The sequence below is a fragment of the Elephantulus edwardii genome, unplaced genomic scaffold (genome assembly GCF_000299155.1).
Source record: "Elephantulus edwardii isolate Elephantulus edwardi_28Jun2011 unplaced genomic scaffold, EleEdw1.0 scaffold00560, whole genome shotgun sequence".
Classification (NCBI taxonomy): domain Eukaryota; kingdom Metazoa; phylum Chordata; class Mammalia; order Macroscelidea; family Macroscelididae; genus Elephantulus; species Elephantulus edwardii.
Genome location: NW_006400310.1, coordinates 188,950 through 197,725, shown reverse-complemented (window position 1 = coordinate 197,725; position 8,776 = coordinate 188,950). Strand labels below are relative to the sequence as shown.

Genomic DNA, 8,776 nt, shown 5'->3' with positions numbered 1-8,776 from the left:
GATAATGATGATGATTTTAGTAAAACTTCTAAGAAATCTAAAGGGAAGGCCCAGAAATCAAATAAGAAATGGGATGGGTCAGATGAAGATGAGGATAACAATAAATAAAAGAACTAAAGAGCATTCTAAAATAAATTCTTCGGGTGGAAGTGGTGAGGAATCAGATGAAGTTTTGCAGTCGAAAAAAGGACAGAAAAAAAATCAAAAGAATAAGACAGGTGCTAATGTAGAGAGTGCAAATGAAGATGATGATTCTTCCTTCAAAATTAAGACAGTGGCCCAAAAGAAAGCAGAAAAGAAGGAACGTGAGAGAAAAAAGAAGGATGAAGAGAAGGCAAAACGTCGGAAGCTGAAAGAAAAAGAAGAGTTAGAATCAGGTAAAAAGGATCAGAGTAAACAGAAAGAATCTCTGAAGAAATCTGAAGAAGAACCTATAAAAGCCACAGTGACTGTTGATGCTGGTGCATCCCTTGCCTCTGAAGAAAAAGGAGAAACTCCCACAGCAGTAGAAGGTGACAATGAAGGAGACAAAAAGAAAAAAGATAAGAAAAAAAAAAAAAGAAAGGAGAAAAAGAAGAAAAAGAGAAAGAAAAGAAAAAAGGACCTAGCAAAGCCATAGTTAAAGCTATGCAAGAAGCTCTGGCTAAGCTAAAAGAAGATGAAGAAAGACAGAAGAGGGAAGAGGAAGAACAAATAAAACGACTTGAAGAATTAGAAGCCAAACATAAAGAAGAGGAACGACTGGAACAAGAAAAAAAGAGGAGAAAGCGAAAAGAGAAAGAAAGGAAAGAACGCTTGAAAAAAGAGGGAAAACTTTTAACTAAATCCCAGAGAGAAGCCAGAGCCAGAGCTGAAGCTACTCTTAAACTTTTACAAGCTCAGGGTGTTGAAGTGCCATCAAAAGACTCTTTGCCAAAGAAAAGGCCAATTTATGAAGATAAAAAAAAGAAAAAAAACACAACATCTGGGAAATAAAGTGTCAGAACCAATAGAATTAAGTGCTGCTATTCAAGTTGTTGAACAGGGTGTACCTGACAAAGAAGAGACACTACATCTTGTTGAACCAGAAGAGGAAGAAGAAGCTGAAGATGGTGGGTTAGATGATTGGGAAGCAATGGCCAGTGATGAGGAAAGAGAAAAAGAAGAAAATATGGTGCACATAGAAGTTAAAGAAAACCCTGAGCAAGAAAAGGAGGAAGAAGATGAGGAAGAAGAAGAAGAGAGTGAATAAGAGGAAGAAGAAGAAGGAGAAAGTGAAGGCAGTGAAGGTGATGAAGAAGATGAAAAGGTGTCAGATGGAAAAGAAACAGCAAAAACTTTAGATAAAAAGCCAAGTAAAGAAATGAGCTCAGAATCTGAATATGACTCCGAAGATGATCAAAGTAAAGAAGAAAGGGCTTATGACAAAGCTAAGCGGAGAACTGAGAAATGAAGATTGGAAAATAGTAAAAATATAAATACAGAAAAGTGAAGAGCTCCTGTTATCTGAGTATTTGGCCATGTGGACACAGGGAAGACAAAAATTCTGGATAAACTCTGGCACACTCACGTCCAAGACGGTGAGGCAGGAGGTATCACTCAACAAATTGGAGCCACTAATGTTCCCCTTGAAGCTATTAATGAACAGACTAAAATGATTAAAAATTTTGATAGAGAAAATGTACGCATTCCAGGAATGCTGATTATTGATACTCCTGGGCATGAGTCTTTCAGTAATCTGAGAAACAGAGGAAGCTCTCTTTGTGATATTGCCATTTTAGTTGTTGATATTATGCATGGTTTGGAGCCTCAGACAATTGAATCTATCAACCTTCTAAAATCTAAAAAATGTCCCTTCATTGTTGCTCTCAACAAGATTGATAGGTTATATGATTGGAAAGAGTCCTGATTCTGATGTGGCTGCTACTTTAAAAAATCAGAAAAAAAATACAAAAGATGAATTTGAGGAATGAGCAAAAGCTATTATTGTGGAATTTGCACAGCAGGGTTTGAATGCTGCTTTGTTTCATGAGAATAAAGATCCTCGTACTTTCGTGTCTTTGTTACCTACCTCTGCACATACTGGTGATGGAATGGGAAGTCTCATATACCTTCTTGTCGAATTAACTCAGACTATGTTGAGCAAGAGACTTGCACAGTGTGAAGAGTTGAGAGCACAGGTGATGGAGGTTAAAGCTCTCCCAGGAATGGGCACCACCATAGATGTAATATTGATCAATGGGCGTTTGAAGGAAGGAGATACAATCATTGTTCCTGGAGTAGAAGGGCCCATTGTAACTCAGATTCGAGGCCTCCTTTTACCTCCTCCTATGAAGGAATTACGAGTGAAGAACCAATATGAAAAGCATAAAGAAGCTGAAGCAGCTCAGGGGGTGAAGATTCTTGGAAAAGACCTGGAGAAAACATTAGCTGGTTTACCCCTGCTTGTGGCTTTTAAAGAAGATGAGATCCCTGTTCTTAAAGATGAGTTAATCCATGAGTTAAAGCAGACACTAAATGCCATCAAATTAGAAGAGAAGGGGGTCTATGTCCAGGCGTCTACTCTGGGTTCTTTGGAAGCTCTACTTGAATTTCTGAAAACATCAGAAGTACCTTATGCAGGAATTAATATTGGCCCAGTCCATAAAAAAGATGTTATGAAGGCATCAGTGATGCTGGAACATGATCCTCAATATGCCGTAATTTTGGCCTTTGATGTGAGAATTGAACGGGATGCTCAAGAAATGGCTGATAGTTTAGGCGTTAGAATTTTTAGTGCAGAAATTATTTATCATTTATTTGATGCCTTTACAAAATATAGACAAGACTACAAGAAACAGAAATAAGAAGAATTTAAGCACATAGCAGTATTTCCATGCAAGATGAAGATTCTCCTTCAGTTTATTTTCAATTCTAGAGACCCAATAGTGATGGGAGTGACTGTGGAAGCAGGTCAGGTCAAACAGGGTACACCTATGTGTGTGCCAAGCAAAAATTTTGTTGATATTGGAATAGTGACAAGTATTGAAATAAACCATAAACAAGTGGATGTTGCAGAAAAAGGACAAGAAGTCTGTGTCAAAATAGAACCTATTCCTGGTGAATCTCCCAAAATGTATGGAAGACACTTTGAAGCTACAGACATTCTTGTCAGTAAGATCAGCAGACAGTCCATTGATGCTCTCAAAGACTGGTTTAGAGATGAGATGCAGAAGAGTGACTGGCAGCTTATTATGGAGCTGAAGAAAGTATTCGAAATCATCTAATTTTTCCACGTGGGGCAGGAAATGGAGTAAATGCAATATTATGTTGTTATATCACCAACAAAATAGAAGACAAAAATGGAATGGACTATTTGGACACTGATGGACTTAAATGAGTATGGAAGGAAAAAAAATAAGTGTATAAAATGTTTTCCATGAGAAACCAAGAAACTTACACTGGTTTGACAGTGGTCAATTACACGTTCCCACAGTTCTAATGTGCCTGTTCACCGTGCCCACTCCTTTCCTCTCTCTGATGGCTGCTGTTTTAAAGTTTGCCCTTCCCCAAATTTGAATTTTTATTACAGATCTAAAGCTCTTTCGATTTTATACTGATTAAATCAGCACTGCTGTATTTGATTAAAAAAAAAAAAGAAACAAAGAGAGACCTGGAGAAATGGAAGAATATATTTTGTTCATGGATATTGTGAAAATGACAATTTTACCAAAGGTATTCTACTCATTCATGGATATTGTGAAAATGACAATTTTACCAAAGGTATTCTACTCATTCATGGATATTGTGAAAATGACAATTTTACCAAAGGTATTCTACTCATTCATGGATATTGTGAAAATGACAATTTTACCAAAGGTATTCTACTCATTCAATGCAATCCCAATACAAATACCAATTCCATTCTTCAATGAAATGGAAAGACAATTTTTCCAATTTCATTTGGAAGCGGAAAAGACCCCAAATAAGCAAAACACTGCTTTAAAAAGATAAACAAGGTAGGAGGCATCTCATTCCCTGATTGAAATCTGCTACAGTGCCATGATGGTCAAGACAGCATGGTACTGGTACAATGACAGACACATAGATCAATGGAATCGAATTGAGAATCCAGAGATCAACCCATCTATCTATGGTCAACTGATCTTTGACAAGGAGATGAAATCAGTGAAGTGGGGGAACAATAGCCTTTTTAACAAATGGTGTTGGCAAAATTGAAAATCTATCTACAGAAAACTAAAGCAAGGCCCACACCTCATATCATACACAAAAATCAACTAACTTTAGGTGGATCAAGGATCCAGGACTAAAACTAAGGACTATAAACTTCAGAGAAAAGCTTGGACTCTAGAAGCCCTAATGCACAACATGAATAGTCTTTCAAGCATCCTGAAAAATCTACAACCAGGAGAGAACAAAATAGATGAATGGGAACTTGGAAGAATCAAATCACATTGAAAAACTTTGCATTTCAAAAAACTTCTCCAATAGGCTAAAATGGAAAGCCACAGACTGGGAAAGAATATTTGGTAAAGTACATGTCTGATAAGGGACTTAATTCTAGAATTTATAGAATACTTAAGCATCACAAGAAGATAAAGGTAAACAACCCAATGGCAAAATGGGCACAGGATATGAACAGACACTTCACCAAAGAAGACAACAAATACATGAAGAAATGTTAAAAATCCATAGCTCTTAGAAACAACAAAACAACTATGAGATATCATCTCATCTCAGTAACAAAAGCAAAAGTCAACAGAGCAGCAAACAACAAATGCTGGAGAAGGTGTGGAGAAACTGGAACCCTTAGTCACTGTTGGTGGGAGTGTAAAAGGTGCAACCAACTATGGAAGGCAAAATGATGCTTTTTCAAAAAGTTGGAAATAGAAATACCATTTGACCCAGCAATTCCACTACTGGGAATATACCCCAAAGAGACCATAACTGCCAGAAATACACACACCCATTTTTATTATTGGACTCTTCACAATAGCAAAGAGATTGAAACAACCCAAGTGCCCACCAGAAAACGAACAGATAGAGAAGCTGTGGTATATTCACACAATGGTATATTCACATAGTTCATACTATGTAGCACTGAAAAACAAGGAACTCATGAAATATTATACAAAATGAGTGATCTTGGATGACATTATGCTGAGTAAAATACCTCAGTCATAAAAGGACAAATACTGCATACTGTTACTGTTATAAAACAGGAATGACATCGAGGTTGGGGGGAAAACGAAGAAAAGAGGGGATAAATAATGTACACTGCATTGAAACAGATGAGGAATAGAACTGCTTAAAAGGAATATATGATTAGGTATTATTTCCATGACAACCATCCAGAATAAGAGCTGCATAGTAAAGTGGACTGTGGGGGAGCGTACAACAATGAAATAATTATTTTTTTTTCAAAGAGAGATGTGAACTGGGGGAGTGCAGGGAGGAAAATGTGCAATAATCAATGAATGGAAATCAGTTCTCTATAAACTTTGATTAAAATCTCAACAAAATACATTTTTTTTTTAAAAAAAGGTGAATGGCGCTGGAAAAGTCTGGCCAGGGACTTCTCCAGAGTACTGAGAAGCAATAGCATCAATCTAGGGACTAAGGTGTGCCTGCCCCAGGTGATGGTCTTCACAATAACTTATTATTCATCAGAGAGCTGAATGACTAACGATGACAGAGGAAAAATTGATGCCTTTGAGTTTTAGTGCTGGAAAAGAGTCTTGGACCACCATAAAGAAAAGAAAACAAACAACACCCCCCCCCCCACGCACACACATACACACACCTAAAAAAACCAACCCAATGTCTTGGACAGGTTGAAATCCAGTTTCTCCTTAGAGGGTAGGATTTTGAAACTCCGTCTCACATACTTTGAGCATATAGCCAGGAGTGACCGGTGCTTGGAGGAGGGTATCATGGTTAGAAGGATGGAGGGACAGTACAGAGGAGGAAGAACCTGGATGAGATAAATTGATACAGTAACTGGGGCAATGGCGGTTAGGTGTGTTGGAGCCAGTGAGACAGGCTCAGGACAGGGAAGGCTTCAAAGCTATTGTACACAGGGCCACTATGAGCTGGCTCAGGACAAGGAAGCCTTCAAAGCTGTTGTACATAGGGCCACTATGAGCTGTAGCCAATTCAACAGCACATAACAGAGGCCGTGCATTCATGGGCCCATGACACACTGTATCCATAGGGCTATGGCCACTTCCTCACATAATTCAAGCTCTGCTTCCATATTTACATCTTCTCCTCTTCTTCTGACTCTCCTGTCTCTCTCTTAAAATCTTCACATCTCAAAGTCCTTCTCATCCCAAGGGACTTAATGACTGACATAAGGGAGCATATTGCTGTTTAAATGCAATTCCAATACAGACATCAACTTCATTTTTAAAAAGAAGATAGAAAAGGCATTTGGCAAGTTTATTTGGAAAGGGTAGAGATTCTGAATAAGCAAAGCTCTTCTGAAAAAACAAAAATGAAGTGGGAGGCAAAGTACTTCCTCATCTCAAAACCTACTACATAGTTTTAATAACCAAAACAGCATGTTACTGTTAAAATGAAAGACACACAAACCAATGGAACACAATTGAGAACCCCAAAATTAATCCATCTACCTATGGTCTATGATATTTGACAAGGAAACAAAACCTATTAAATGAGGAAATGACAACCTCTTCAACAAATAGTGCTGGACAAACTTCAGAAAACTGAAGCAGGATACACTTCTCACATCATACACAAGAACCCTGACATCTTTACCACTTATAAACTTGAGACCTCTAGCACTTTGGAAAGACCCTAACAGCAGATTTTTCCCAGTGCAACACATCCTTTGATTTTTTTTCCCCTCTGCTGCTGCTCTAGTGACCTAGTTTAAGCTGTGTTGCAATTCCAAAGGTACATGATTTGAATTCACCAGCTGCTCTGCAGGAGAAGAATGAGCAGTCTCCTGTGTGATTTATAGCCTCTGAAAACCCAATGGAGGGTGAGTTATTAGTTGGTTCTGGTTTGATGCCACACAAAAAGCACCCCATGATCTTAGGGAGCTCTGGTTGACTAGTGGTAAGAAGCTACAGTGCAATCCCAAAAGTTCAAATCCATCAGCTGTTTTGTAAAAAAAGGACAGGCAATCTCCTCTGGTATGATTAACTGCCTCTGAAAACCCATAATAGGTTGGTTCCAATTTGACAGCATACAATCACCACCACCATAGTCTTTGATTGAGAACACAAGTAAAATGAAATTGTTGACAGTCTCAATTTTTTTTTTACCATCTGTCATGATGTAGACTACTGCTCCAGTGGCGTCAGGATTCTGTTTTCTTAATGCTGAGATGGAACCCATATCAAAGACTTTCTAAGTGCTTCAAGTCTTTTACACTTTCAACAGCAAACTTTGCCAACTGTAAAAAGAAGACTGTTGATAAGTCTTCTTCCAATTCTAATGCTCAATTCTTCACATCATATAGCCCAACTTCTCCAATTATTTACTCAGCATACAGATTGAATAGGTAGAGAGAAAGGATATAATCTTAAAACATACCCTTCAAAATTTTGAAACATGTAGTATATCCTTGTTCTGTTTGAACACTAATACTTAAAATATCTGTTTTTATGAATGTGATTTCATGAATAAAAATAAAAAGTCAAAAATAGGTCAAGAAGCCAAAGCAAAGGAAAGAAATGAGTTAAACAGAAAGTTTCAAAGGGCAGCTTAAGAAAACAAAGTATAATGAAGTGTGCAGAGAGCTGGAGTTGGAAAATAAAAAGGGAATTGCTAGGCATTTCTCAAACTGAAAGAAGTGGCGGGGGGGGGGGGGGGGAAATCAAATCTCAAGTTGAAATCCTGGGAAATGCTATGGGTGAAATCTTGAGCTACCCAAGAACCATCAATAGAATATGGAGATAATATGCAATAGTGACAGTACTCAAAAAATTATGCTTCTGACACAGAATCACTTCAGAAAGCAGCATATGACAAAGAATCAATGTGGATAAAGGAAAACATTCAAGTTACTGCAGAAATGGGCAAAAAATTGTAGTTATTAGGTACTGTTGAGTCAAGCACAACCTTATGAATAGATTTGAACTCTGTCCTATCCTGACATTGTCACATTTCCTGACACAGTAGAGCCCACTGTGACAGTCACTGAGTCAATCCACCTGGTCAAGGGTCTTCCTCTCTTTCGCCGACCCTCCACCCATCCGAGCATCATGTCCCTCTCCAAGGAACAGCCCCTCTTAGCAACATGCCTTATGTGTGTGAGGTAAAACCTAATCATTTTAGCCTCCCAAGAGCCCTATGACTGCACCCTCTTCAAGACATATTTGGGCTTCTTTTTCTTTTGGCAGTCCTTGCGATGTTCTGTGCTTTTCTCCAACACCACAGACCGAAAGTTCTTCTTCTGTCAACCCTACTCATTGTCCAGTTCTCAGATACATAGCAAGTGATTGGTAAGGCCATGCATGACCTGAATGAGACACACCTTAGTCCTGAAATTGATATCATTAGTCCTCAATAATTTGGAGAGGCCCCTAACTATAGACTTTCCCAGTGCATTACAATCTCCTTATTTCCTGACTGCTGGTACCAAAGATGTTAATTGTGGATCCAAGCAAGATGAAGTTGTTGACAGTTTCAATTTTTTTCTCTAATCATGATGTTGCCTATCAGTCCAGTGATAAGAATACTTGTTTTCTTTACATTGAGATGCAATTCATATTGAAGGCTGCATTCTTTATCTTCTGCAACAAGCGCTTCAAGTCCTCCTCACTTT

At 38.2% G+C, this 8,776-nt stretch overlaps 1 pseudogene; it reads left to right on the top strand.

The window, feature by feature from the left end:
• The first annotated feature begins 3 nt into the window (after positions 1–3).
• On the top strand, positions 4–3,245 carry LOC102858360 (annotated as a pseudogene).
• The last annotated feature ends 5,531 nt before the right edge of the window (positions 3,246–8,776 follow it).